This window comes from Molothrus ater, chromosome 13, assembly GCF_012460135.2.
Source record: "Molothrus ater isolate BHLD 08-10-18 breed brown headed cowbird chromosome 13, BPBGC_Mater_1.1, whole genome shotgun sequence".
Classification (NCBI taxonomy): Eukaryota; Metazoa; Chordata; class Aves; order Passeriformes; family Icteridae; genus Molothrus; species Molothrus ater.
In genome coordinates, this window is record NC_050490.2 from 3,840,324 (window position 1) to 3,862,436 (window position 22,113).

The 22,113-nt window shown below is 51.8% G+C and overlaps 1 protein-coding gene across 4 annotated transcripts in view; it reads left to right on the plus strand.

Moving 5' to 3' along the window:
* Positions 1 to 22,113, plus strand: part of LINGO1 (leucine rich repeat and Ig domain containing 1) — a 159,149-nt gene that overhangs the window by 91,028 nt on the left and 46,008 nt on the right. For 2 of the 4 annotated variants that reach the window (XM_054516210.1, XM_054516211.1), the window contains 2 exons: positions 3,360 to 3,502; positions 7,766 to 7,851. The gene's annotated coding sequence lies outside the window, so the exon portion shown is untranslated. The remainder of the gene's footprint in view (positions 1 to 3,359; positions 3,503 to 7,765; positions 7,852 to 22,113) is intronic. The other 2 variants (XM_054516212.1, XM_036389361.2) reach the window with 1 other exon arrangement.

The following is a 22,113-nucleotide window of genomic DNA, read 5'->3' on the forward strand; positions in this document are numbered from 1 at the left end:
CTGCATAATAACCAGAGAGGCTCTAGATCCTGAGCTCTGACACACAGAGCTCTCCTTGACTGCTGTAGTCCCAGGGGCTGCTGTCTCCTTTACCCTGGGTGCCTCAGCCTCCCCACCACACGCTTTTGAAAGATAACTCCCTGTAAAATAGAGAGATTTAGTCTGGTCCAGCTGGGCAGGCCAGTCCAGGCAGTAATGCACTCACATCCTAAACGTTCAATTCTTTTGGCTAAACTTCCCGGTGAAAGGTGGTTTTTTTCTCCTTCATGAAAGAGGATAACAGCTCTGACCTTGAGGAGAGAAATGAGGGTTCAGAGTTCTCTTTCTTTCTTTTTTTTTTTTGTTGCGATTTTTCTTGCAAAATATTCCAGTTGAGAGGGATTTTTTGCTTAACCAATTTATACCCAGTGGATAGATTTATTCTGTTCAGCTACCAGCCACAAGAAAGCCTTGTTATTCCCTGTGGCATGTGGGTTTTTTTTTTCCCCTCAATACTCATAAATACTCTTTGCTAACTATGAGTTTTTACTACTTGGAGCAGGAGGGACCAGGTACTCCTGCCCTGTTCTGATGCTGGAGGAATCAGCCTCCTGTGCTGACCTGACCCTGGGTAACCTGAGTGGTGCTTGGGATTGGTTGTTAAATATCCTTCTGTCTCCCCATGCCTGATCCAATTCTGCTCCCTTGTTATTTCCATCTCTCAGGGATAAAGGATCTGCACAAAATTACTTTTGTGAGCATCCTGGAAGCAAGAGGTGATTTGGAGGCAACGCTTCCGAGTCCCACCTGCTCTTCCTATGCCTCTGCTCCCAGCCAACACCCTGCTGTCCTGGCTTTTAGCAGGAACTGGGCAGAAAACTGTTTCTTGGTTTAGCATCATTGTTTAAAGGGAGAAGAGGAAAACGTGGAGGTTTGGTTTGAAATTATTTGAGTGAACGTGGCAGAAATGCAAGGTCTTGACAGCAGAGTTGGTTTAGATTAGGGTAGAAAAGAAATGAGGGGAGTTAAAATGAAAAGTGGGCTCAGAGGGAGGGAAAAAAGGCAATGTTTCCTTTCAAACACATAAAACCTGGCTGCTTTGATGCTGATGGGGCACTTGATACTCTTTGTGAAACCATTCCATATGACAAAGCCAGTTTTCTGGGCCAGAATTGTTGCTGGTGGTAGCTCCTTGAACCCCTGGTGCCTGCCTCAGTTTCCCTTCGTAGAATCACAGAGTGTTTTGGGTTGGAAGGGACCTTCAAGGACAGCCCCCTGTCATGGGCAGGGACACCTTCCATAGACCAGGGCATTCCAAGCCCTGGGCAGCCTGGCCTTGGACACTTCAGGAATTGGGGCAGCCACAGCTGCTCTGGGCAGCCTGTGCCAGACCCTCCCCACCCTCACAGGGAAGGATTCCTCCCTAATATCTAATCTCTTCTTCCCTTGTCTGTAGTTTTTCCATGAGGTTTGGGGCACTTCAGCTGCCTCATCTCTCCCTTCACCAGGGTGGGCTGGTGCAGGGGACCCACATGGTGCTGGCAGCACCTCCCTTGCTCTCTAAACTAAAGAGATTTAGTTGAGCTCTCCAAACTCATTGCAGTGGTGAGCCCGAGGCAGCATTCCTCCCCTCAGAGGCAGCTCTGTCTCTCTGTTTTTAGTTTCTTTGGAGCTCAGATTCTCAGCCTCCTTACCTCTCCACTGGTGCAATGTTTCAGGAACAGATGGGCTTAATTTCCGATTGCCACCCCCTGAACTTGGGAGGAGGTTTGAGTTTGGAGCCAGTCTGCCTCTTGTTCCATGTGAGTCCATGAGGCAGGCTCTTGCCTGCCCTGCCCCTGTGGCCATGGAGCCAAGGACCCGGCAAATTGCCCTCTCTGGGATGAGAGAGGCTCTCAGAAGGAAGATTTTCCCTCTCAGTGGATAAATCCATCTCCATGTTACCTTAGCAGTGGCAGCGGCTGAGCATCTTCTTATGGGTTGATACTGCTGAGATGCTTAGTCTAAGCTCCATCTAATCCTCTTTCAGGGAGCTATCAGGCTGGTGATCTCCTACAAACAGGTTTTCCAGCACCAGCCTCGGCATTTTGTGGTTTGTGATCGTGCTGGAAGGGTGATGGTCCTGCTGCACCTCTGCTGCTGCTCCTGAGCTGAACCAGAGGTGAAAGGGAAAAGGAAATGAACCTACAAGTTTCTCACTTGAGCTCTGGTGGAGTTTGCATTTAGGTGTCTACTCCTGCTTTTATAGGGGCATGTGATCTCCTTATCCAGCTTCTTGTGGAGCATAAATCAGATTTTTATAACTGATTTTGTGTTGGATTAAAGCTTTGGGGTGGTTTTTTTGAGAGCACCCTTATGAATCTGGCCTAATGTGCTCCTGCCAGTGTACCCTGGGAATCTTGTCACTCTTTGGGAATCAATAGCAGATGTAAAGCAGATTTAAGGTATTTCCAATGTCCTTCTGTGTGTCAAGGCCCAAAATTCAAGGCAGAATTTAGAGGTGCTGCAATGTGCTTGAAAACTCTTGGACTGGTGAATTTGGCAATCGAAGCCTGATTCCTGCTTGCTGAGTGGGAGCCTTGTGTGTGGTTGCCCTCCATTGTCACATTGTCACCCAGACATCTGCATGGGGACAGAGTCAACTGGCAGCAGTGCTGGCACAAGGCACTTATGGGGACTGGCACCCAGGGCATGGAGAGAGGAGGCTGTGAGATCTGCTGTTGGTAAGATGTGATCAGCACCAACCTGCTTGTTAGACCTCACTCCTGGGATCTGGTTTGGACCAGTTTAGGGATGGACATTGTCCCACCTGGAGCAAGATGAGCAAAGCCCATTCTGCCATGGGCTGGGCTCCCTGCAGGGAGCACTGGCCAGGGGTAGGAGTGAGCAGTCCCTGGGGGAGAGGGCAGATCCTTGGGCACTGCTGCTGATGCCCGAAGGAGCTGGAGCAGAGGCTGGATGGAGTTAAGGGGAATAAAGTGGAGATTTACTGAAGTGCCCTCAAAGGGCACACCCTGGCAGTGCCCAGATGGCTCCAAGATGGAAGCAAAACAAGGCTCAGTCATGAGATCTCACATTTTTATAAGTTTTAGTCCATTTGCATATAGGAGTTAACTGTCCAATTAACAGCTTCAAATGACGAAGTTTCATCCTCCTTGCTTGCTTTCCCACCCTCCTCTTCTCACATTGTTTATGCTTTGGGCCTGAAGTTTGAAGAGTCTCCAGTCCTTGAGTCTCCAGCTAGAACAGGATTGTTTTGTCTCCACCACCCTGTGAAAAGATCCCAGTAACACTTAATATAAAGCTAAAGCTGCACACCAACACAGAAGAGAACAACCCCAAGGTATCACTGACGCTGTCCCCTTCCTCCTGTCTTGCAGGGCTGTGTGTCTGGGGCTGAGCCAGGTGCCCCCTGCTCTGTGCTGGGTCCCATGAGACGGGCAGGACCCCCCTGTCCCTCGTGCCCGGGGCTGCAGCGCCCGGCTCTGCCCCCCCAGAGGAGCTGCAGAGAGCTGCTGCCACGGTGAGTGCTGGCCTCTGGCTTTGCTTTGTGACTCCTGGCTCTGGCTTTGCTTTCCCAGGACACCCCCCTGCAGAAGGGCTGCTCCAGGGCACTGTTCCTGCTGACTCCGTGTGCGTCCCCGGCTGCAGCGGGGTCACAGCGTGGGGCACCTGTGCCAGCCTGCAGAAAAAAAGCTCTCAGGGAACAGCTTATGCACCAAAAAAATTCAGGTTTCAGTCAACAGACTCAGCTCACGAATTCAGGTTGTATTTAGCAAGTGGCTTTGGCTGGGAAAAAAAAAAAGTGAAACACTGAAAAGTTTGATTTTGACATTTTCAAAATGAAACCTTTCAGCCATCTGTTTCAACATGACATTTCATTTTGATTTTTTTCTAGGTTTTTTTTTTTTTTTTTCCCCAGGGTGGAGGGGAAGCCACCTACAAACAAAATGAAAGCTTCACTTCAGCCCAAACAAAATGTTTCATTCAGCCTCAAATTATTACTGGAGCTTTAAAATTTGGCAAAGAAAAAAAATACTTCTTTGGTCATCCTGAATGACTTTCTTTTCTCTGTTTAATCACCAGGACAAAAGAGAAGCATGTGAGGGAGTGGGAGCTGTGGGGCCCATGGCAGGCAGCGTTGGGGGTTTGTGAGTGGGAGCTTGGGAAGAGCCTGTGGTGGCAGAACATGCTGTACCAATGACTTTGGTGATGGCAGAAGCCTGTGGGAGCCAATTTTAGCTACAGCAGAAAGCTCATGCTGGAGAGGAGAGTGTGCTGTGCTGAGCCCACCTGGAGCCAGCACCTCCCAGGCTCTGGGGGTGGCCCCAGTGTCCAGAGCTGTGCTGGGTGCCAGAGGTTCAGTGGCAGGTCTCACCCAGTGCCATTCCCTCCCTGTTACCTGCTTTCCCATCTGCTCCTTGGGAAAGCCCACTTTGGGGATTTTGATAAATGGGAAGGAGAAGGGACCTTCTGCTCTGCCCAGAACCTTTGAACAGGAGAAATCACTCTGGGGATGGAGGAGAGCAGGAAGGGACTGGGGGAGGAGATCAAGCCCCTGTGAGAGGAGCATGGGCTCCTCTCAGCCCCCTGATGGCAGGGAGCAGGTGATCTGACCCCTGTCCCAAATCCCATCATGGCTGGCACCTGGGTAGCACTTCCACCACCCAGCTCAGCTGAAACTAGCCAGCTGGAGAAAACAGCTGTGCTTTTCACTTTCCTCACCCTCTCCACCCCAGTCTGCCCTAAATGTGACCCTTCCCAGCCACACAGAACTGTTGGATGTGGAGGAAAGTGCTGGAAGGGGGCTGTGCTTGGTGGGGGCTGCTGGATTCATCGGATGGGGTTGTGCAGGTTCATGCCCTGTGTCAGGAAGGAGCAATGGAGGCTGAATCACAGAATGAGAATAGGAAAGCCCCAAAATCATGCCATGAAGGAAAATCTGTGCAGCAACACGAGGGGCTGCAGGAAGGCTTCCTGGGCTGATTTCCTGGGAGGAGTGTGCTGCTGGCACATCCTGGCTGCCCACAGCCTGGCTGTGCAGGACTCCCACTCCAGCAGGAAGGCTCAAACACAGCAGGCAGGTGCTTGGGAGCGTGGTGGGACAGCAGGTGTTCAGGATCTGCTCACACGTGCTCCCATGCTTCTGTCAGCACTGGCTCCCTGCTGGAGTGCTGAGGGGTTGCTGCCTTTGTTGCAGAGGAAAAAAACCTGGCTGTTCAGAGGTAGGTGAGATCAGAAGGGATCATGGCTGCTGCAGGTCTGAAATCAGTGTCTGCCCTTGTTTGGAGGGGAGCTGGTTGTGCCCAAACCTCTGTTAGCAGTTTTGTAGGTAGCTGTGACCCCAGGGTGTGGGTGGCAGGACCTTGTCCCTGTGGGCTTACCCCAGAGGGAATCCCTCCACCCTGCTTTGGGAGAGTCTTTCCCCAGGCCCTGAAACTCCAGAATTGTGTGCCTCTGGGGTTGCATTTACTGTTCCCATCTTCCATTCTCCTTCTCTGTTTTCATTTCTCTCTCTTTTCCCCCCTTCCTCCATCTTTATCAGTAGCTAATGAAACAGGCAGGGAGAAACCCTATTCGTACAGTAATTAAATTTACTTAGAGGGTATTCAGCTGGAGTAATGAGAAGTTTAATTCAATGATTAGTTTTTTCTTTCATTAATTAAAAATGGAACAACGGTGCAGTTACAGTGGGCTGCATTGATCCTCCTTGTGGAAAGCTGCTGGTGGAGAGGAGGAGGAAGGAAGGAAAGCTTCTCATTTTATCTTCTCTGGATGCTCTCCCCACACACAGATGCCTCTATTGTCCCCTGTTCCCAGCTGATCCCTTGCCCAGGTGTCCCTGAGTGACTTTAGGTGAGGGGTGCTCGGGGTGGTGATGAAGAGAGCAGTGGCACAGTTCCCCACACGGGTCCTCTCCCCAATCTGTCCCCAGCCTTTCAGTTTAAAATTGGATCTGAAATATTTGCTGTGGGTGGAAGATTGAAAAGCAGGTCCCAGCCCACAAGAAGTTTGGGGTGGGAGAGTTGTTTTCCATCCTTGCTGAACAGATTTTGATCCATTTAAATATGTTAAACTCATAAACATGTTTTTAGTCTTTTAAAATAAGTGATGTGTGAAAGCAAAAAATAAACCAAATAAGTAATTTCCCGTTTTTCCAATGCCTTCTGCAGGATCTTGAGCAGTGTTAGGACCTCAGATGTCCTTTGAAGCATGATTGGGCAGGTTCTGTTCCCCTAAAGCAGAGGCATTTGTGCTCCACGTTTTCACACAGATGGACTTTTTTTGGTAGCATTGGGGATTTTTGTAAGATCTGCTTATGTATGAGTTCCTAAGGAGGAGTAGACAGGAATAACCCCCAAAAAACCAAGGCACCATTAACTGGTGTCACACATCCTGTCTGTGCAGGAGCTGTGCACAGAAAGGGGCTGGGCGGGTGAGCAAGCTCTGCCTCCCCTCACCTGTGCCCTCCCTGCCCACCTGTCTGCCAGGTCCTCTGCTGCTCTGGGGGCTGTGATGGTGAGAATTAGCCAAGGCCTGGGGCACCAGCACCTGGGTTTGAAGCCAGTGAGAGCCAAGAGCACTCAACACCTCTGGAAATGGATGCTTTAGCTTTTCCTGGCTTATCTTGGGGGTGACAACTGCTCCAGGAAAGCTGGTAAGGGAGAGGCTCCTGGCCAGCCCAGCACTGTGTCCCTGTGCTGGGAGCACAGACAGAGTCCCATGTGGGACTGGAGCCCCTCCAGCAGTGCTCACACCTCCTGGAGGCTCCCCTGTGCCCCCTGTCTGTGGAGTGGCTCAGGACTCAGAGAAATGGCTTTTTATGGCAAGAAAGGAGGAATGCATCCCCCTGCTTTGACCTCATCTCCTGATACAGCAAAAATTGTACTGGGAGAGGGTGAATATGGGGTACTTCTCCTACCTGCAGCTCTTCTACCTCCAGCACATTTCAGCTGTGGTGGCAGTGGGAGGGAGCCCCAGGCTGGGTAAATTGGGGCACCCCAGTGCTGCCAGCCTGTGCACCCCTCAGCTGGACTGAGCTCCTGGCATCTCTCAGGCCCCAGCCTGTTGTCCCCAGGACTTACGGCAGTGTTCTGGCTGTACCACAGCATCTCCAAATCCCAGCACCATCTGTGGGAGAGGCCCCCTGGGTCCATAGGGTGCAGTGTCCCCAGTATGAGCCTCATTGCTGGGGTCCTGAGCTGTGAGAGCCTTTTGCAGCTCAGCCCTTTGGTGATGTTTTGCAGTTCCTGTGCTCTGTGAAGCATTTGGCTGGGATAGAGGGATGCAGCCAGGGACTGAGCTGCCTGGAGAGGCTTTTGGAAGGAAGTGTAAACCTGTGCTGACCAGTGAGTGACATCTAGACTTGTAATCAGCTGCAGCAGTGCCTTACAACAGTGTTTTTCCAAGGGGTTTTGCATGCATGTGCTTCTTCAGAGATCACTGCAAATGATTCCCAAGTGCTCTGGCCCAAATCTGTCCTGGTAGCTGTCAGCAGATCAATGCTCTACTAAGTACAGACCTGCTCTATTTCCGTGGGAAAATGGCTCTCTTAAGCAGTTCATTTTGGGCCTTCCAGCAGCAGGGCCACTAAATTTTGGTAGTTGTGTTTTTCTGTCTGTTATAGCTTGATTTATAACTTTTAAATATCAGCTTGGATGAAGATTGAGCTTCCCTGAGCTCAGTTTTGAGAGGGAAAAGCATTCACAGCTTTTTAATTTCTCTCCTGCTCGCCTCTCAAATGCCAGGTTTAAAACCCTACTTTTGGTTTCCTTTTTGTTCACAGTGCATGAGTGGAAAGCAGAGGAGAGGCCGAAGCCCAGTGCACACCTGGCATCTGATCCCCCAGCATCCTGCCTTCATCTGACCCAGGTAGGTGAGCTCAGAGCATTGCTGCAGGTGATGCTCACATGCATTTGTGGTGCTGAGTCCAGGGCTGGACTGGTTTCCATTGCCAAAAGTGTGGTAAAAATGCCTTTTCCTTCCCCCTTAGTCTGGGGTGGCTTCCCATCCCTGCTGGTGTGGTTGAGGCAGCTGGGTGCCTGTCTCCCATCCCTGTGGTGGGGATGGCTTCCAACTGGGACCTGGGGCAGGTGGGAGGTGTTCAGTCAGTCCATCGTGCTTGCTCAGGGGAGTGTTTTACCAGGGGGAGAGGCCTCTAAAATGAGTATTTGGATGGTGGTGATTTTGAGAAAGGGCTTTGTAAAGGGATTGTGTGACTCTGCTCGGGAGGGTTTGCTCCAGCTCGTGTTACATCAGGGAGGGACAAACGCTGCCCACATGGAGTGATTCAGGTGGACAGCTCGGGAATGCCGGGCAGGAGCAGTTTTATCCTCCAGGAGAGGGCAGGCGAGAGGGTCCTCCAAAAGCGCTGCCTTTGGAGATGGCTCTGCTCTCCTTGCTCGGCTCCCCCGGCTCAGCTCCTCCCCACGCTCTTGCCGGGACAGTTAAAAGAGGCAGGAGCAGCTTTGGGCTTGTTCTGCACATTCCCATCCTCAGCTGGCTCTGGGAGCTGTCAGCCTGATGCAGGAGATGCGTGAGACAGCAAACATCAGAGCTGGCTGGGCTGAGGTAATTTCCCAGCATGTCAGTCCTCGAGAGAGAATAAAAAGGATCTCTCGGTGAAGAGCAGAGTTTGGTTTCCTAATGAAAAAAAAAAAAATTAGGATGATTCAAGCATCTTTCATCTGCCACAGCTGGGGGAGGGTTTGTTGAAACTGGATGTTGTCCAAGGTAGTAGGAGATGGAGGAAAGTGCTGGCATCTCTGTTTGACAGGAGTGGTGGCACTGGGAGGGGCACTCCTACCTGGGCAGAGCACAGGGGCTCACTGGGGTTGCCCAGGGCTGGTGCTCCATGCCTCGTTCAGGGAAAAGAGAATCAGAACAGTGAAGCAGAACTCTTTCACACTCAGATATGTCATTTCTCCCTTATGTTGCTCTTTGCTCAAAGCAAAGAGCAGGCTGCATAGGCTCAACCTGGTGCATGCAAAAAAGGGACCTGTCCTTACCTTGCCTCACATTCCTGTGTGAGAGGAGCCTGTAGAAGGCATTTCCAGCTTTGCAGGGAGGTGTTTGTAGCTTCTTGTTACCGTTTCCTGTTTTATGGTAATCAGGAATGAGCCCAGACATCCCTCCCTGCTCCCACAGGTGCTCTGTGTGCATTGGACCCTGGGAGAAGCTGTGTGTGAAAGATGCTCCAAGGAGGAGCTCCCACTGTGTCAGGGCTGACAGAGCAGCTACAGGGACCATGGAAATAGCAGTTTTCTGTGAAAATACCTTCTCAACAGCAAGCTCTGAAGTGCATTTATTTTTAGTGATTGTCTCTTAAAACAAAATTCTGCTGGGAAATGATCCTGCTGGTTAAAGTCCTCCTGAAAATATAAGCACCAAGAGCCATCTGCTCTGTGTTTGGATTTGGGTGTTTTCTTTCAGAGTGCTCTTTGCAAAAACTGAAGGTTTTTCCTAAGAACAGTATATAGAAAACGAGGTGGTTTTAGTTTTCCTTCTGCTTTTTCCTTTGAGAAAAGGAGAAAAGTTTTTTTCCTAGGGAATTTGGGATAATGAGGGAGATGGGTGTGTGGTCAGTTTCTCAGGCTGCTCTGTCCACTAAGCAGTGCAAGAAGAGGGCAGCCAGGCACAGCTGGGGTCCCAAACACCCCACAGACTCCTGCCCTGCCCAGAAGCTTGGAGGGAAGCAGGATGTGGTGCTGGGAGCAGGGATCTCAGCCTGAACATCCAGCAGGCACAGAAGCTCTCTCCTCAAGGAGCCTGCAAACCTTGGGCTGGATGATGTGGTCAGAGGCTTTATTTAGTTCTGAGCCTGAGTGGATTTTTAATGCATGAATTTTTAGTGTTCAAACTGAGTCGATCTTTGAACTGCTGTGGTTTCTGAGGGATGTTTCTCTTCCTCTCTGACTGCATGTGCCATAAATGCTCCCAAAAAATCCCCCATGTCCTCTCTAGCTCTGGTGATGTGGCCATGGACTTGCAGCAGGGCTTCCACCAAGCCCCTGTGGAATGTTTTGGATTCTATTGAAAAGCAAGTTTTTGGTGCCAAGGTTACATCAAAAGCCCCACGAGCTGGGGGGACATGTAGGAGTGGCAGCAGTGTTGGGGCTGTCCCCAGGGACAGTGGGGACACCAGGACCACTCTTGTCTTCAGCTGCCCCAAATGCTGTGGTTAAACAGTGGGGCTGGGAGAGCTGAGAGAGAGCTGGGCTGGAGGAAGGAGTGTCACACAGGGAGAGGTGTCTGTGGTCTCTTCTGGAACATTGGCTTCTTCACCCCAGTAGAGCCAAGGGAAGCCCTGAATTTCTGTTCTGTGCCTTACCTGGTTCCCACTTGGCTCTCTGGATTAAAACAGATTTCTTCTCAAACATCTCCCTCCAAGGGCTGACAAAGCTATTAAGAGATTTTTCTGTTGTTAAAAATAATTCTTAATTAATTAAAAATAATTATTAATTTTGCAAAAATCTACCAAGCCAGGCAGAGAGCCCTGCCCAAGGGTGGCACCATGAGTGCATTTGCTGGATGTCACCATCAGCAAATTTGCTGTTGCTGTCACCATTTGCTGGATGTCCAGCAGCTCTGCAGAGCCCATTGATGGGATCTTACAGAGTGTCTGATGCTCAGGGTTTGGTGGGGACCATCAGGGACTCTTGTGGCAGGAATCTGGGCACTGTGTTTGTGAGTCTGGGAGGCTTCTGAGGTTTTCTAGCAGTTGAGGCAGCTCTCCCTTCTCTTGGGCTGGGAGATGATATCGTGTGCACACACAGCTTTGGGATGTCACATCAATGTTAACCACAGGGAAGAAGTGAGAGTGGAGGTGGGTGTGCATGGCAGTTTGTTTCTTTGGGTTTATGCCTTGATACTTTCTGCTTAATTGCACCCTGACATGCTCCAAGGGGCAAGGAAGGGTTTTAAAGCAGCTTAAAAAAAATAAAATTACCTTCCATGAAATATTTAGGATAGCCTGACTACTTTTTAAAGACTGTTCTAATTACTCCTGCAAGGCTTCCACTTCTCCTGATCTCACTGCACATGGAGAGAGGCAGCAGGAGTGTTTGTCCTGGTTAGCACTGAGGGGCTGGGATGGTTTGTATTCACTGCAGGGAGGTGATCACTGCATTGACCTTGGAGATGGTGAGTTGGGAGTCAGAGGGCTGCTTTGTTCCTGTGGATGTTTGCTGGTGATGGACTCAGGGCTTGGAAGGGAATGGAGGCAGCTTAGTGACATATTAGGGTGTACTAGGTACAAGAATAATGCCCTGGTGCACCCCATGGCTCCCTCCTGGCTGTGTCCTGCCCCCCATGGCTGTGGGGAGCACGTGGCTTGCCTGTGGAGACAGGCTGCTCTAGGAAGTGCTCTCCCAGTGCTGTGAGGTGTGATCCAAAATTAGCATCCCATTCACTTGCTCTTAGCTCTGTTAGCTCTGCAAGGCTAATAGGGCTTAAAAAAAAAAAAAGTCTCTTGTCACCAAAATCAGCAGCTCTGACTCAGAACATGCAGAGGGAACAGACTTGCTGATTAAGGAATGTTGATGTTGTAAGTGCTCACCCGGCCACAGCAGGGCCCTGGGACTTGCCTGAGAATCTCTCTCAGAGCCTGGGAGGGGTCCTTGGTTCCCATCTTGGTGCCTAAACCACCAAGTGAGGAGGATGAAGGCGTGAACATCAAAGCCAGCCAAGCCATGGAGTGTTCCCAGTGCCGTGCCATGTTCCACAATTAATCACTGCCACCCACACTCCACCTTCTCCCTTCCTTGAATCCTCCCTTGCCTGGCTCTGGAGCAGGGAATGGAAGCAGCTCCAGTTTTATGAATCAATCAAAGACAATGGCTGCTTTTGAGGGCTGCTGATTTAGAGAGCCCTTTGCAAGCATGTGTGCAGTGTGATTTCTTATCAGAGCACAGCTCTGGAGGAGCTTGCCAAGAGGAGCTGTTCCAGCTCCAGGCCACATCCTGGGGAGACGGCCTGAGCGGTCCTTTCATCTACAAATAAAACAAACAGGAACAAAGGAGGCAATAATATTGACTTTCATCATTGATATTTCCATTTATCTCATACAGTTACTAATAATTAGTATTTCTGGAGCTGGATGGGTATAGCTCATAATCTCACTGTTTCAGGGGAGCCTGTTAATGTCACTGCCAAAACCAGGCATGCATAAAGCACTGGGCAAGTGCCAGTGCACTGCACTGGGTGGAGGGATGGGAATGGAGCAGGGCTGAACCTGGAGGGGAGGTGAGAGGCTGTGGAGCAGGGAACAGTGGGACAGCAGCTCTGGGGAAGGGACACAGTGGGCAGGGCCTGAGTCAGCACTGCTGTGCCTATGGTGGGGTGAGAGAGCTGTGTGAGCTGGGCCTCATGGGGCTGCCATCATCCAGCCCCCTGCTGCACCTTCTGGCACAGCTGGAACACAGCTGGGCTGTGCTGGGAGGGAAGGGCAAGACTGGCACTTGGTGCCAGTGGGAGGATGTGCTCCAGGTGGAGGATCTGCTGAGATGCAACCCCAGAGCCCTCCCCAGGGTGTGATGTGCCCCCAGACTGTGGCAGCAACCCCCCCATGTCTCCAGGATCCTGGGATCTGTGGGGAACCAGGGCAGGGATCTGTCCCACCTGCCCCAGGGCACCTGTGTGGTTCATGCACACACTTCCCACAGCACCTGCTTGGTTTCCTGGTGCTTCATTAGTTATTCCCTGTTCTCCTTTAAACCCAGTTATGGTGCAGTCTATGGGTGCCTTGTGCCTGTGTGTGCACAGAGCTGGCCTGGATCTCCTCTGGCATTCCAGAGGAGGTGGGACTCTGAGGTTTCCATGCTGCTGCTGCTGCTCTCCTGTGTTTCTGTGGAAGCTTTGACACACAACTGCTCTGCCAATCATCCTGGGTCAGTCTGAAGGCCCATTTCTTGCATCTGTGTTTTTAATTGTCCTGTTCAGTGCGCATCCTGACCCCTCCTGTGAGGGATGGCATCCAGCATTCCCAATTCCACAGGAGCTGCTGTCAGGGCAGCCTCAGGGACCTGCAAGCAGCGAATGCAAATGCAGGGTGGTGCTTTTATTAGGATTTAAATGAGTTTAAGACTGTTCAGAATTACAATGTGATTTGAGCCAGGAGGGGCTTATAAAACTGGTATGAGTTCATATATTACACAGTAAACATGCCCAAGCCCATGGCTCCTGCTCAGCACTGTCCTCACCGAGCTGGGGAGAGCAGTGGGCAGCTGCTGGGGCTCAGCCCTGTTGCCCCAAGGTGTTCCCATGGGGAAAGGCTCTTTGGGATGGGAGATGGGCTGCAGTCATGGAGCTGGCTGTGCAGGGAAGCTGCTCCCTGTTAATAAACCTGAGCCTGTGGTGCAGTACAGGTGTGTACAGTCTCTGGCTGAAAGGTAGAGGTGCAGGAGGGGCTTGTGGGCGTGTTTTGGGTCAGAATGACACTACTTTATCCATTCTTCCCTTTATAGCTCCCCTGTGTGAAGTGGCAGGCATGCCTCAGTGCTGGTTGTGCTGGAGGATGCTGTGCAGTGAGTTGTGCCTTCCCTGGGTGCTGGTGCAGCACGGGGCCACCTTTTCCTGGGCCAGACCCCACTCCAGGTATCTGGGAGCAGTGAACTTTCTCCAGCTGGTCCAGGCTGTGCCAGCCCCAGCTTGCACCTCCCTGGAGACCTCACAAGCACACAGGTCACCTGCTGGTTGTACAGGCACTGCTCATGAAGGCTTTAATGGCCATTAATAAAATCACTGGCAGCTCTGTGCGGAGATGGGTGCTGTGAGAGCTGTACCTGTGTGCCCAGGAGTCCTGGGCCTGTGACACCTGCGAGCCACCACAGCGATGGAATGCTCATCTGCTTCCTCAGCCAGAACAGGAATGAAAGGGAAGCTTGAGCTATTGGCTTGGGATGTTCGTGCTTCGCCTCGTTTCAGTGCTGTGCTTTTGATCTCTGAAGGATACAGCTGAATATTTGAATGAGAAATACGTGGTAGTGTTGAAATCCTAGACAAAATGCCTTTTGTGCCTCCCTGCATGTTTATTTGCGTAAGAAAGTGTTTTGCTGGAGAAACACAGGAAGGAGCTGGAGGGAGGGGAAGGCGGGCGGGCAGTGAGAGCTTTGGGGAGCTCACAGTGCAATTCCAGGACACTTAAGAGCCTCTCATTGTCAGTGGCAGACAGTGACATCGGAGGCAGCTCAAGCAATTGGCTGAGACAAATTGTTTCATTTGATGTCTTTGTTGGTACCTCACTGGTTAAGTTCCTGCGTGATATATTTATTATTATACACAAAGCACACGAGAATTACAGCCATACATACATATGTGCATCTCAGGATGCACAGTTCTCTCCCATGAATGACCTTGCAGCAGTAAATAACGGCCCCAGCCTGCCTGGTGCTCCTGAGCAGCTGGATGTTTGTTCTGTAGGTCCGGGGGGCGAGGGAGCCAGGCCCCTTTTGGGCTCCTCACGCCGGGGAGCGGGGCTGCCGCTGTGTTTGCCACAGGAGGGAGCATTCCCCTCGTTCCCAAAGAGAAAGGTTTCACTGGCTTCAGGAGACACCGAGGGAAGCGCCTTTGACAGGCAACATGCTGCTAAAGAAAGCTGCTTTCCCCAGAGAGGGAAAATTGCTGCTGGTGCCTGCAGGAGAGGGGAAGGTGGAGGTGTGACAGAGAGCAGCCCCGCTGCTCTGCCCTGCTCGGAGGAGAGCTGGCAAAGAGGGATGTGAAGGCAGCCTGGTGGAGAGACCCGCTGGGGGCATTTGGATGGCACTGGGGAGGCTCAGCTGCCCTGTTCCCGTGGAGCCCTGGCTTTGGGCAGCCCTGCAGTGCTGTCCTCGGGCTGGGGAGGGGGGAGGAGGGGCTGTGTTCAGGGCTACGTAGGCTGGGAGATGTGAGCTGCATCCAGCAGCCCAGATCAAAGGCACCTCAGCCAGCAACATCCACCAGAAAGCCTTTAATGCCCAGCCCTGGAGCAGGGAGATTTGCTCAAGGGACTCATTTCCTTGCCTGAATGTAAAAAACTGTGTCAACTTGACATTCAGGAAATTTTATTTAATACCTTTTTATTCATTTAACAGTTTAGTTAATTGCAATGCTTTTTTTATTTTATTTTTATATACTTCTTTTTAATTCATTCCAGCTTTGTCCTTCTATACACTTTGTTCTTTAAAGCCGTTTCATGATGGGTGTTTATTGTCTGTGCTGGTTCTCTGAGTGCATGGGGAAGGAGGGGGGTGCCCCAGCTGCACCCATGTGCCAAAGCCATCAGTAGCTCTGGTGACACAAGCCTGTCTCAGCAGATCAGGACAAGATATCACAGAATTGTTTAGGCTGGAAAATACCTCTTAAGATTATTAAGTCCCACCACTAGCCCACAAGCCCACTGCTGAACCATGTCCCCAGAGACCTGCTTCTGTTTTGCTTAATTGTTTGTTTGGGGCAGAAAAGCAGAAAAAGGAAAATGTCCTGGGGTTTCATTGTGCTATTTTCTGTATGAATTAATTGCTACTTTCCTTTCATAAGAAAACTTTAGTTGGGAAGTTCCTTGACTTTTGTTTTAGAGAGCTGGGTAAATCCTTGGAAATGTCCAGATGTAAAGTGAAATGTCATTTTATTTCTCTGTTTTAGATTTACCAGCACTTAGCAGAAAATGTTTTCTTCTATTAAGCTAATTCTTACTGAATTGTCAAAATTTTGAAAAGATAATAATTGCAATAATTACCCTAATGGTAATGGGCTTTCACAGCCTTGACTTTTACCACAGCTAATTGTGCTCATCCATTCCTCCTGCCTCCTCCTCCTCACTCAGACTTTTCCCCAGGCACTGTGGGTCCCTACACAGCACCCCATATGTGACCTCTTGCATCCAAACTTGCAGCAGCCCTGGCCCTGTTGTGTACTGAACTCACCAAGCCTTGCTGGAGCTGCCTGTGCCTGGTATTATCCAGGTGGATGAGCTCGAGTTTCAGCTGGACCTGCTTCCAGGAGGTGCCTCAGGACACACCTTTGTGCTGGGAGCCCCATGGCATCCATGCCTGCAGTCTCTGCCACCAGATCCAAGCCTTGACTTGTCCCCTTCCTGAGCAAGGCCCACTGTGCCCGTGTGCCCGTGGGGTGTTAGCCCAGTGCCCAGTGGATGAATCCAGTGCTGGGAGCAGTTTGCCCTCCCTGTGCAATCCTGGCTCGGCCTGTGCGTGAGCCCCAGCCAGGAGAACACAGTGGGCAAAGATGTCAGGAGCTGTTAGAGCGTGTGCAGGGAGCTTATATAAAGGGATCCATTTCCACTGCCCTGCTCGTCTGCTGCAGTCAAAATACAGCACCACAGCTGCGGGGGTGCAGTGGCAGGGCACAGTGAGCCAATGCATGGCTGCTGCATCTCCCTGACTGCAGCCCCTAATGCACGGCTGCTGCCGTGGGTGCTGCATCTCCCCGGCCCCGCCGCAGCCCGCAGCTCTCCCTGCTGTGAGTCCTGGCTCCCTGGCGCTCCCCAGCTGCCAACCCCGGCCCTGCCGGGCTCCCCTCCAGCCGGGGAGCGGCTCTGCGGTGCTCGGAGCAGGAGCCGCCCCGGGAGCTCCCAGCTGAGCCCGCCGCAGGGCCCCGGGAGCAGCAGGGCCGTGTCAGGGATCTCTCCCTGCTCAGTGATGGGTGTGTCAGGGATCTCTCCCTGCTCAGGGACAGGGGTGTGTCAGGGATCTCTCCCTGCTCAGGGACAGGGGTGTGTCAGGGATCTCTGCTCAGGGACAGGGGTGTGTCAGGGATCTCTCCCTGCTCAGTGATGGGTGTGTCAGGGATCTCTCCCTGCTCAGTGATGGGTGTGTCAGGGATCTCTCTCTGCTCAGGGACAGGGGTGTGTCAGGGATCTCTCCCTGCTCAGTGATGGGTGTGTCAGGGATCTCTCCCTGCTCAGGGACAGGGGTGTGTCAGGGATCTCTCTCCCTGCTCAGTGATGGGTGTGTCAGGGATCTCTCCCTGCTCAGGGACAGGGGTGTGTCAGGGATCTCTCTCTCTGCTCAGTAACAGGGGTGTCAGGGATCTCTCCCTGCTCAGTGATGGATGTGTCAGGGATCTCACTCTGCTCAGTAACAGCACTGGCACCTGGTGTCTTCATCTCCATTATTTAGAGGCTGTGAAGAGCATCTCAATCTGCCCCGTCGCTCCGTGGGCACATTGTGGGGCCACTGGGGATGACTGGCTGGCTGGCACTGGCAGGGGCCAGGAGATGGTGCCTTAGGCAGAGGGGACAGTTGATGTTTGTGTGCTCAGACCCCCTTAGCCAGGGCAGGGTGACAGCTGTTCAGCTGAACCTGTGCTGAGACTCCTTAGAGATGTGATGTGGGGAGATGAGCAGTGTGTAGGGATCTGTGCTTCCCTTCTTCTTCTCCAGAATACTTTCATGCATTCCTTGGCAGGGCTTATCTCACCTGGACCCTTCGTCCTGGGGACACCTGGCTTTTTTCTGCCACTGTGCTGGGCAGCAGACACGCTCTGTGTGGCTTGGAGGGAGCAGTGCATGTGCCCATGTGCCTGGGCTTGGCAGAGGCTCAGGGATGCTTTGGGCAAGCCTTTGCTATTGTGTTCTCCCCCTTCTCCCCTAAAAGTCCCTTGCATCTCCTCTGGAGTCCGTGCTGAGGTTGTGTGCCTGTGGAGAGCAGTGTGTTTGTCCAGGAGGTGGATGGGGGTGGCTCTGCCCTCCAGCAGCCCTGCTCCATGATCAGGCCCCGTGAGGATCATCCTCTGGCCAAGGCACCATGTCTTTGTTCTCTAACTGCAAACTTCTCCTTACTGAGGGCTCCATGAGCAGAGCCTGGTGCAGGAACTGGCAATATGAATCCTGAAACCTCAATGCACTGAGCAATTTTCATCAGAGGTTTTCACACCTTGCTTTTCTCTGCTCTCTTTTTCCCCTGATTTCTCCTCAGTTAGGAGGACATGGAAGCAGGTCTCCTGGGCTTTGCTGGGTAGCTCACCACCACTCCTCACCTCTCACTGGTGCAGGCAGAGCAGTTGATGGGGCTGTGGGGATGCAGCAGAGCTGCAAAACTCTTCCCAGCACTGGCTGAACTGAGGCAGAGGCCACCAGCCATCACCCACCCCATCCCCCTGAAATGTCACTTGCTTTTAAATGCACTAGTAGTTTAAAATAAGAATAACCTGCTCTAGGGCTTCTTAAACCGTGGAATTAAATATGGTTCTAGTCTCTAGGCAGAGTCTGACTCTTCAATTCTAAATCTGCTCAGCCAAGCGAAGTATTGCAGGGGGAAAGAAATCAATATTTCTCATGCCTGGCACAGAGAGGAAGCTGTCTGTGTGTGGCTGCAGGCGTGCAAGTGCAGATGTGCACCCAGGAAGGGTGGCAGAGCTGAGACCTGGGATGGAGAGAAGAGCATGGTGTCTGCAGTGCCAGTGCTGTGTGCTGCTCCAGGAGAGCTGTGGGGGTGAGTCCATCCTACTCATGTGTGTGGCACAGCTGGGCTTCCCTCCATGGGGTTCCCAGCACAGTCCTTTAGAGAAGGAAACACAGTTTTTCTCATTTCAAGAGGTGTAATTTAGTAGCCAGTGTGAGGCTGTGAGTTTATTGCAGAGCAGGTGTGCTCTGCATGTCCTGGTTTCTGGTACCTGGTGTGTGGAGCTGAGCTGTGCAGGAGATGGGAATAATCAGGGATTCTAGCAGAGTGAAGGACTTTCCCAAGGACCCACAGGCCCCATCATTTGGAGGATGGAAGTGGTTGAGATAGGCAATGGATGGGGTGCTGATCTGGGTGCACTGCATGCAGCACTCTGTGTGGCCTGTGATGGTGTATCCTGGGTATGGCTGTCCTTGTCCACGGTGTTTCTCTTGCCCAGAGGACATGGGCTGTGTGGTGAATGGCCCCTGGTGTCTGCTGTGGGAGCACTGCTGAAGATTCCCATCCTTCCCTGCAGAAGGGATCTACAGCTGGGGCTGTAGTTCAGGGCCAGGTGAAGCTGTTTCTGCCAGGTCTGGGTTCTCCAGGTGGTTTCTGTCCAACCTCTCTCCCCTCTGTCACTGCTTTGCAGAGTTCTGCTGTTCTCCCTCTCTGCTCCTCCATGGAGTGTGGTGGGAGGAGGGAGCTGTGCCACCGTGTTGGGATCAGGGGTGGAGAGGATCTCCATCTGCAGTGGGAAGGACAAATGTTACTGACCTGCTCTGGCATCTGACCAAACCACAGACACTCGACCCTCCCAAAAAGCCTCTCTGATAGCTTAATTTCTTAATTGCTATCTGTGATCTGGATGTCAGCTCTGGCACTCCTCCAAGATCTGTCACTTCAGCAGGCTGGTGCTCACTGCCACCTTGCTTTGGTCACTATTTTCAGCTCACCTGAATAACTGACTGGAGAGTCTCTCCTCTCCTTTCCGGCCACCTCTGCTGCCCCTGAGGGCAGTGGTGAGTATTGAAGGAGCTCAACAAACTGAGGAGTGCCAGTTTAAGGCCCCAGCTCCAAACTCCCCAGCCTTGGCCAGACAGCAAGGGTTGGAGCTGAGCTGTGTGTTCTGAGCTCCCAGGTAGAGTCAAGCACAGTGCTGGGCTCAGGATGGAGAGCATGGTCAGGAGCCTGGGGGTGAGTGGGACCCAAAGGAGAGCTGCCCTCTGTGGGCTCTGTTACTGGGCAATGGGAATTCCCAGTGGTTCCAGCTCCAGTTAAAGCAGTGCCATGAACATGGGCAGCAGGAGCTTACAAGCTGCAGCACAGCAAGGTTCTGTATCTCAATAAGCAGCACTCCAAGGCAGACCTGAAAATAAATATTTGAGGAAGAAATAGTACTCTGTCTTCTGTTGTCTCTCCTCCTTCCCTTTCACTCTCTCTCCTCCCCCCTTCTCCTGTCTTTCACGTATGACTGAGCACAAGAGTTCATTGTTAAAGGGGGTTTGTTTTCTTGTGGGTTTTTCCCTTTCTCTACTTCCCCAAGGAGGAAACTCCAGGTGCTGCACTGTTAACAACCCCATACAACAGCAAGGGCTGTCTTCATGCTGAGTTTGTCCGTGCCCAGGATGATGGGTGCTTGTTTTTTTTGCTGTGCTTAGTTTGTTTGCCATGATAAAACACAAGTAGACGGCTCTTCCTTTTCCAGGGAGCAGATATGATGGGATCAAGCTGCCTGAAGTCTGTAAGTGTGGTTCAGCCCAACACTACAAGTTTCCTCATTCTTAGCAGGTCAGCAGTGCCATGAGGGATACTGCTCCTGGTCCCTGTTCTTGGTGGGAAAGGTTAAAATTGGGCCAGAGAGGAGACAGCTGGGCTTGTGCTTTCCTGGAAAAAAAGGAGTCAGAGGCTGCTAAGCTGGGGATGGATGTGAAGGTCAGGGCTTGTGGCACTCCATGTCAGACAGAAGGTGAGCTACTGAGGCAGAGGTGGGAACATCAGCCTGCCACCAGAGAGAGGGGTGCCCATGCCAAGGTGGTGTGCACCCTGTGTTTGTTGTACGGGGCTATCAGGGAAAGTTGGGGTGCTGTGTGCAGAAGTTGGTCCTGGAAAAGTGAATGCAGAGTCAGCCCACAGGCTTTGCAATCTCCCACTGCATCTGAGGATCCGTGGGCTGGGAAAGGAGCATTGGCATCATCTAGAGCCCTCCTCTGAGCGTGAAGGAAAGTGTTAGGAGAATTCAACTGTAAAAGTAGAGGTGAAGAGTGGTTGTGAGAAGGGAACGGGGAAGGAAAAGGCTCCAAAGAGGAAATGGGCCTGAAAAACGCAGAGGTGGTTTAAGGATATCTGAGACGTCACAGGCAAGGGAGATGGGCCGGGGGAGATGGAACTTTGAGAGAAGTCTTCTCAGACTGGCTGCAAATGTTTGCTAAGCTCCTGGGCTATATTTAGTAGGCTCCATGCTCTTTGGAGAGCTCTCCAGGCAGATGGTGAGGAGCGCTTTGCCAAATGGTGGGAGCCGTGTCGGAAGGGGGTGCCCAGCGTTCGGGGATGGACATTTAATGTCAGCTTCGCCCTTTCTGCCGAGCGCTCGCTTTGCTGCCCGCTGGACAGGGCTGCCAGATGGCCAAATATTTGCTTAGAAATTAGCAATGGGAAACAGGCGAGGCAAAGCCCTACACTGGAGAAACCCAGGGCCCGGATTGGACTCTTCCTGCTGTGCGGGATGGTCTCTGCAGAGCGGGGCTGGGTGGATCCACTGTGGGGGCAGCACAAGGAGATCTCAAAGCCAATGAGCCTGGGCACAGCACTGTCATCTCTCCCCTCCTCACTGGCACAGTCACGGGCCATTACTCAGGCGTGTGCAGCCTCTGGCTGTGTTTGCTTTAAACCAATATGCAGAGAAAAACAGCTTTCCTCTCTAGGTAAAAAATAATGCTGCTTGGTCTTGTATCTGTGCAGTATCTCACTGAATGGGATATGACTGGAATGAAATTTGCAGGCACTAATGCAATAGAAGTACTCGTAATTTGTGTGTGTGCCTGTGTGGGCACAGGCAGTGTACCTGATCTGGTGCTGAGCAGCATTCCATATGGTCCTGCCCTTCTGGAGCTCACCTGTGAAAAGCCTTCATGGCTCATTTGGGGTGTCTCTGCATCACACCTGAGCTGGGGCTCTGTGCCAGTGGGGAATTAAAGCCTGAGAAATGCCAAAAGATTTTGAGGTTGAGGGGTGGACAAGGGACCACAGGGATGTGCACAGCCTCTCACCAAGGTAGTGCTAATGCTGCCTCTTGCAAGTCCTCCCAAATCACAGGAATGTCCAGCTCCCTGCTCTCTGCAAGCCTTTACTCCAGAGGCATAAAATGATTTTAAAAACAGATAAATTTTAAAATAATGGCTTCCTTTTTTTGCTGCCTGGAGTTGGAGCGGGGTGCTTGCACATTCCCCAGTGCTCCTGCGCTGGCCTCTCTCCTCTTCTGTTGCTTTCTTATGAAAGCCAAGCTTCCTGTGTCTTAACTTGACTCCAGGGGCTGGGGCTTGGAGAAGCTCTACTTCGTTAATGCTGGCAATAAAATCATAAGTGCTGGCTACACTGCTGTAAAACTTTTACTGCTGTGGGAAGAGGAACAGCGAATCCTCCCTCTCTCCCTTCTCTCCTTCCATGCTGCTCCCCAACTCTGGCTCTGCTCATCCTCCAGGGCTCTGAGCCTTTGTGCCAGGCAGCACTGAGTGCATCCCATTTCCCTCTGCTTCTGCTC